This window comes from Bufo bufo, chromosome 7 (genome assembly GCF_905171765.1).
Source record: "Bufo bufo chromosome 7, aBufBuf1.1, whole genome shotgun sequence".
NCBI classification, from domain to species: domain Eukaryota; kingdom Metazoa; phylum Chordata; class Amphibia; order Anura; family Bufonidae; genus Bufo; species Bufo bufo.
This window is the reverse complement of record NC_053395.1, coordinates 140,498,204-140,505,645: the sequence shown is the minus strand read 5'-3', so window position 1 is coordinate 140,505,645 and position 7,442 is coordinate 140,498,204. Positions and strand designations below refer to the sequence as shown.

General features: G+C 44.8%; 1 non-coding gene across 1 annotated transcript; it reads right to left on the bottom strand.

Moving 5' to 3' along the window:
* Window positions 1–353: 353 nt before the first annotated feature.
* Window positions 354–439, bottom strand: LOC121009110. The gene has a single exon (XR_005780704.1). It is a non-coding gene; the product is annotated as a small nucleolar RNA SNORD71 (small nucleolar RNA).
* Between the last annotated feature and the right edge of the window lie 7,003 nt (window positions 440–7,442).

Genomic DNA, 7,442 nt, shown 5'->3' with positions numbered 1-7,442 from the left:
TTTATAGAGACGGTCGTTACGGACGCGGTGATACCTAATATGTGTATTTTTTTCTTCATTTTTTATAGAAAAAAAAGATTTCTTTTTTTAATTTTACATTTTTACTTTTATTATTTTCACTTTTTTTTTATCAAGTCCCTCTTGGATCTTGAAGATCCAGTGGGGCTGATGGCTGTACTATACTTTGCAATGCTCTTGCATTGCAAAGTATAATACAATCAAATGCCCTGTAGGTGGCAACAGGGGACGCTTTTGCAAAGCGTCCGGTTGCCATGGCAGCGCAGCAGCCCCGATGGTGGAGAGAGGGTGCCCCCTCCCTCTATTAACCCCATGGATGCTGCTGCCGCGGCATTTATGGGGTTACAGCAGAGTGTCAGCATAGAGCTGACACTCTCTGCTGATGGCGGCGGCTCAGGAATGGAGCCGCCGCCATCACACACAGCAGGGGAACCGCATGGCATGGGGGCATGGTGGCATACGCTGGAAAGAGGGGGGGTGTCACGGCCAGCATTGAGGAGACAGGAGAAATGTATTGGGCGGGGAGGGGGCGGACCGCAGGAGGCAGGCGGACACAAGGGGGGGCTTGGAGGGGCACACATGGGGGGCACACATGGGGGGCACAGATCGGGGGGGCACGAAGACACATTACCTGATTTCAGGCTCTGATCTGCAGAGCGCAGATCAGAGCCTGAAACCGGCATTTTTTCACTGCCGCGATCCGATTGGTTAGTCTGCACAGACTAACCAATCGGATCGATTGTCGGCAAGGGCCCACTCTGATTGGTCCCTTGCCGGCATTACTGAACTGTATGTTGTCTGTGACAGCAGCAGGACAGGGGCAGAAGCTTTAATCCAAACGCTTTGCAGCGCTTGGATTAAAGAGCTGCCATGACGTCTATACACGTGGTAGCTGCACGGGGTATGTGCAGCTATCACGTATATATTCAGATTGCGGTCGGGAAGGGGTTAATCAGGGGACATTTTATGCGTCCTAAAGAGAAATTCTCTGAAATGTGCCCTGTTGGAGAAAATTTTATTTTAGGCCACGGGAGTACGGGCCTTAAAAATTAGGCATTCACCTGACAAAAAATAAATTCTGATTATGTGGCCGGAGGTATATTACACGGTCAATGGATATCAATTTTACTGTAGGCCAAATACATATGTTTAAAAAAACTAAAAATATTACATTGGATTAAAAACATGGCTAACGAATTACCCCCTCTTGAAAAAAACCCTAATGATAATAGTTAAAATTCGATAACACGTGGTCGTCACTGGTGTTGAATTCATCCGAGGCCGCAACACTTATTCATTCAGCGTACATAAAAGAACGAGTAAGTATGTGGCTGGAAGTAGATTACACGGTCATTGGATATCAATTTTCCAGCAGGCCAGTGTACTACAGGCCCTAAAAATTATGCATTCAGCGTACATAAAACAGCAAGTAAGTATGTGGCTGGAGGCAGTGGTGTATCTTGGTTTTGTGCTGCCCTAGGCGACACTAAACTCGGGCACCCCCCCTAATATAAATTTGACCCACCCCTTCCTGTCATGACCAAACCCCTTCCTTTGTAAACCCCACCCCTTCCTCTTTAGGCTCCACCCTTTCCTGTTTTGCATAACATTATTAAGAAATGTATTGCGATAACGATATATATCGCGATAAATACCAGTTTAAAAGAAAAAAAACACAAGGAGACATTATATTGTATGGGGCAGCCTCAAGGAGACGTTATACTGTATGGGGCAGCCTCAAGGAGACGTTATACTGTATGGGGCAGCCTCAAGGAGACGTTATACTGTATGGGGCCGCCACAAGGAGATGTTGTACTGCATGGGGCATCCTCAAGGAGACGTTGTACTGCATGGGGAAGCCTCAAGGAGACCTTATACCGTATGGGGGCAGCCTCAAGGAGATGTTATACTGTATGGGGCAGCCTCAAGGAGACCTTATACTGTATGGGGCAGCCTCAAGGAGACCTTATACTGTATGGGGCAGCCTCAAGGAGACCTTATACTGTATGGGGAAGCCTCAGGGAGACGTTATACTGTATAGGGCAGCCTCAAGGAGACGTTATACCGTATGGGGCAGCCTCAAGGAGACGTTATACCATATGGGGGCAGCCTCAACGAGACGTTATACTGTATGGGGCACTGGGGCAGCCACAAGGAGACGTTATACTGTATGGGGGGCGGGGGCTGCCACAAGGAGACACTAAACTGTATGGGGGATTGGGGGCTGCCCGGCTGCCACAAGCAAATAGTGCACTGTGTCTGTGTCATAAATAAAGGTGGTATGATGTCAGACTGTCTATGGTGACCCTGGCCTCTCCTCGAGGCTGCCCCAGGCCATACAGTCTGTATGGGGCAGCCTCAAGGAGAGGCCAGGGCCACTATAGACAGTCTGACATCATACCACCTTTATTTATGAGTCTCACTCTCACTGTGCACGTGCCCTATTTGCTTTTTAACTCTCTTGTCTCACTCACTCCTGTTTGTTCCTCTGCCTGGTCCTAGACACTCCTTGCAGGGTAGGTAGGCCAGGAGTCAGGCAAAGTGGCCAACTGTGTGAGGAGGGAGCCGGTCGACCGTCTGGGCAGACTTTTCCCGGCAGGCTGTGGCTGCCGCTTGTGTTGTGAATATTCTGACCCACTGCGCATGCGCAAATAAGAGACTCGGCACAGGCGCAGTAGGAGCCGGAATTTTCTGCTACTACACCTCCTACTGCCCTTCGGGCATGCGCACTGGGCCGGAATATTCTGCTACGGGGCCTGCGCCGACAAACCCCCAGCAGAGCCAGTCAGGAGCGGAGGGAAGAGACGCACCTCCCACGTCACTACTGGAAGTGACGTGGATAGCAAGGCCGGGTAGGTAAAAATTCCGGAAACACCTGGGGTCGGGAGGAGGAGGGAGGAGGAGGTAAGTGGTAAGTCACTCCTTCACTATGCGGCGCCGGCGATGCTGCCGCTCGCAGCGGCATAGTGAAGGATCGGATCGATCGGCAAGTATTTGTGTGTTTTGGAGCACTTCTGTAAGAATGATCTTCTTTGTAGGATGATTGTATCTTCACTTACAAACAGAAACTTTGCAGGATCCAGTGCCTTTAGACAAAATGTAACTTTTAGTACATAAAAGGTTAAAATCTTCCGTTCTCCAGGCCTGGAGGATGCCATAATGAAGTTTTTCACCTTCATGTATCAAAAGTTGCGTTTTATCTAAAGGCACTGAATCCTGCAAAGTTTCTGTTTTGAAAGTATTTCCCGCCCTTGATTCGGGGAGTAATCCATGCTGCAACAATTACCACTAGTGATGGACGAACATTGGTCGGGAGGGCTCGCGAACGTGATCAAATGTTCGCAAACCGCAAGTACGTGGCAGGCCCCATTAACTTTAATGGCAGGCGAACCTGAAAAACCTTTAGCTCATATTTGCAGCCACCAAATACTTAGTAGAAGTGTACAAATAGTCTCACAACATGGACAGTGACATACTAGAGTGGGATCAATGCCAAAAATTCCACCAAAAAATATGTATCTTAATTCTTTCATGACCAAGGGTCATTAATGCCCCAGTGTCCAGGTCAAAATTTACAAATCTGACATGCGTCACTTTATGTGGTAATTGCTTTGGAACACTTTTATTTATCCAAGCCATTTTGAGATTGTTTTCTCGTGACATATTGTACTTCATGATAGTCATAAATTTGAGTCAATATATTTCACCTTTATTTATGAAAAAATCCCAAATTTATAAATAAAATTGAAAAATTCTCAATTTTCAAAATTTCTATTTCTCTGCTTCTAAAACAGAAAGTCATACCTAATAAAATATTTACTACTTAACATTTCCTATATGTCTACTTTATGTTGGCATCGTTTTGGAAATGTCATTTTATTTTTTTAGGACGTTAGAAGGCTTAGAAGTTTAGAAGCAATTCTTCAAATTTTTAAGAAGACTTCCAAAACCCACTTTTTAAGGACCAGGTTCAGGTCTGAAGTCACTTTGTGGGGCTTACATAGTGGAAACCCCCCATAAATGACCCCATTGTAGAAACTACACCCCTCAAGTTACTCAAAACTGATTTTACAAACTTTGTTAACCCTTTAGGTGTTCCACAAGAATTAAAGGAAAATGGAGATGAAATTTCAAAATTTCACTTTTTTGGCAGATTTTCCATTTTTCTACATTTTTTTCTTTAACACATTGAGGGTTAACAGCCAAACAAAACTCAACATTTATTACCCTGATTCTGCGGTTTACAGAAACACCCCACATGTTGTCGTAAACTTATGTAAGGGCGCACGGCAGGGAGCAGAAGGAAAGGAACGCTGTATGGTTTTTGGAAGGCAGATTTTGCTAAACTGGTTTTAGATGCCATGTCCCATTTAAAGCCCCCCTGATGCACCCATACAGTAGAAACTCCCAAAAAGTGACCCTATTTTGGAAACTAGGGGATAAGGTGCCAGTTTTATTGGTACTATTTTGGGGTACATATGATTTTTAATTGCTCTATATTAAGTTTTTTGTGAGGCAAGGTAACTGAAAAATGGCACAGTTTTTTTTTTTTTACAAGATTCATCTGACAGGGTAGATCATGTGCAATTTTTATAGAGCAGGTTGTTACGGATGCAATGATATCAAATATGTCTACTTTCTTTGTTTTTTTGTTTCAGTTTTACATAATAAACCAATTTTGAAAAATAAATTATCTTTTTGTGTGTCCATTTTCTGAACGCCATATGTTTTTTATTCTTCTGCCAATCGTCTTGTGCAGTGGCTCGTTTTTTGCAGAAAGAGTTGAGGTTTTTATTGGTACCATTTTTGGGTACATAGGATTTTTTGATCATTCATTATTACACTTTATGGGGCAAGGTGACCAAAAAATTGGCTGTTTTGGAACAGTTTTTATTTATTTATTTTTACAGCGTTTATCTGAGGGGTTAGGTCATGTGACAGTTTTATAGAGCAGATCGTTACGGACGTGGCAATACCTAATATGTATACTTTTTCTTATTTATTTAAGTTTTACACAATAATATCTTTTCTGAAACAAAAAAAATGATGTTTTAGTGTCTCCATAGTCTGAGAGCCATAGATTTTTTATTTTTTGGGCGATTGTCTTAAATAGGGTATAATTTTTTGCGGGATGGGGTAACGGTTTGATTGGTACTATTTTGGGGGTCATAAGCCTTTTTGATCGCTTGCTGTTGCACTTTTTGTGATGTAAGGTGACAAAAATGGCTTTTTTTACATTTTTATTTTTTATGGTGTATATCGGACGGGGTCTATCATGTGATATATTTATAGAGACGGTCGTTACGGACGCGGTGATACCTAATATGTGTATTTTTTTCTTCATTTTTTATAGAAAAAAAAGATTTCTTTTTTTAATTTTACATTTTTACTTTTATTATTTTCACTTTTTTTTTATCAAGTCCCTCTTGGATCTTGAAGATCCAGTGGGGCTGATGGCTGTACTATACTTTGCAATGCTCTTGCATTGCAAAGTATAATACAATCAAATGCCCTGTAGGTGGCAACAGCGGACGCTTTTGCAAAGCGTCCGGTTGCCATGGCAGCGCAGCAGCCCCGATGGTGGAGAGAGGGTGCCCCCTCCCTCTATTAACCCCATGGATGCTGCTGCCGCGGAATGGAGCCGCCGCCATCACACACAGCAGGGGAACCGCATGGCATGGGGGCATGGTGGCATACACTGGAAAGAGGGGGGGTGTCACGGCCAGCATTGAGGAGACAGGAGAAATGTATGGGGCGGGGAGGGGGCGGACCGCAGGAGGCAGGCGGACACAAGGGGGGGCTTGGAGGGGCACACATGGGGGGCACAGATCGGGGGGGCACGAAGACACATTACCTGATTTCAGGCTCTGATCTGCAGAGCGCAGATCAGAGCCTGAAACCGGCATTTTTTTCACTGCCGCGATCCGATTGGTTAGTCTGCACAGACTAACCAATCGGATCGATTATCGGCAAGGGCCCACTCTGATTGGTCCCTTGCCGGCATTACTGAACTGTATGCTGTCTGTGACAGCAGCAGGACAGGGGCAGAAGCTTTAATCCAAACGCTTTGCAGCGCTTGGATTGAAGAGCTGCCATGACGTCTATACACGTGGTAGCTGCACGGGGTATGTGCAGCTATCACGTATATATTCAGATTGCGGTCGGGAAGGGGTTAATCAGGGGACATTTTATGCGTCCTAAAGAGAAATTCTCTGAAATGTGCCCTGTTGGAGAAAATTTTATTTTAGGCCACGGGAGTACGGGCCTTAAAAATTAGGCATTCACCTGACAAAAAATAAATTCTGATTATGTGGCCGGAGGTATATTACACGGTCAATGGATATCAATTTTACTGTAGGCCAAATACATATGTTTAAAAAAACTAAAAATATTACATTGGATTAAAAACATGGCTAACGAATTACCCCCTCTTGAAAAAAACCCTAATGATAATAGTTAAAATTCGATAACACGTGGTCGTCACTGGTGTTGAATTCATCCGAGGCCGCAACACTTATTCATTCAGCGTACATAAAAGAACGAGTAAGTATGTGGCTGGAAGTAGATTACACGGTCATTGGATATCAATTTTCCAGCAGGCCAGTGTACTACAGGCCCTAAAAATTATGCATTCAGCGTACATAAAACAGCAAGTAAGTATGTGGCTGGAGGCAGTGGTGTACCTTGGTTTTGTGCTGCCCTAGGCGACACTAAACTCGGGCACCCCCCCTAATATAAATTTGACCCACCCCTTCCTGTCATGACCAAACCCCTTCCTTTGTAAACCCCACCCCTTCCTCTTTAGTCTCCACCCTTTCCTGTTTTGCATAACAATATTAAGAAATGTATTGCGATAACGATATATATCGCGATAAATACCAGTTTAAAAGAAAAAAAACACAAGGAGACATTATATTGTATGGGGCAGCCTCAAGGAGACGTTATACTGTATGGGGCAGCCTCAAGTAGACGTTATACTGTATGGGGCAGCCTCAAGGAGACGTTATACTGTATGGGGCCGCCACAAGGAGATGTTGTACTGCATGGGGCATCCTCAAGGAGACGTTGTACTGCATGGGGAAGCCTCAAGGAGACCTTATACCGTATGGGGGCAGCCTCAAGGAGATGTTATACTGTATGGGGCAGCCTCAAGGAGACCTTATACTGTATGGGGCAGCCTCAAGGAGACTTTATACTGTATGGGGCAGCCTCAAGGAGACCTTATACTGTATGGGGAAGCCTCAGGGAGACGTTATACTGTATAGGGCAGCCTCAAGGAGACGTTATACCGTATGGGGCAGCCTCAAGGAGACGTTATACCATATGGGGGCAGCCTCAACGAGACGTTATACTGTATGGGGCACTGGGGCAGCCACAAGGAGACGTTATACTGTATGGGGGGCGGGGGCTGCCACAAGGAGACA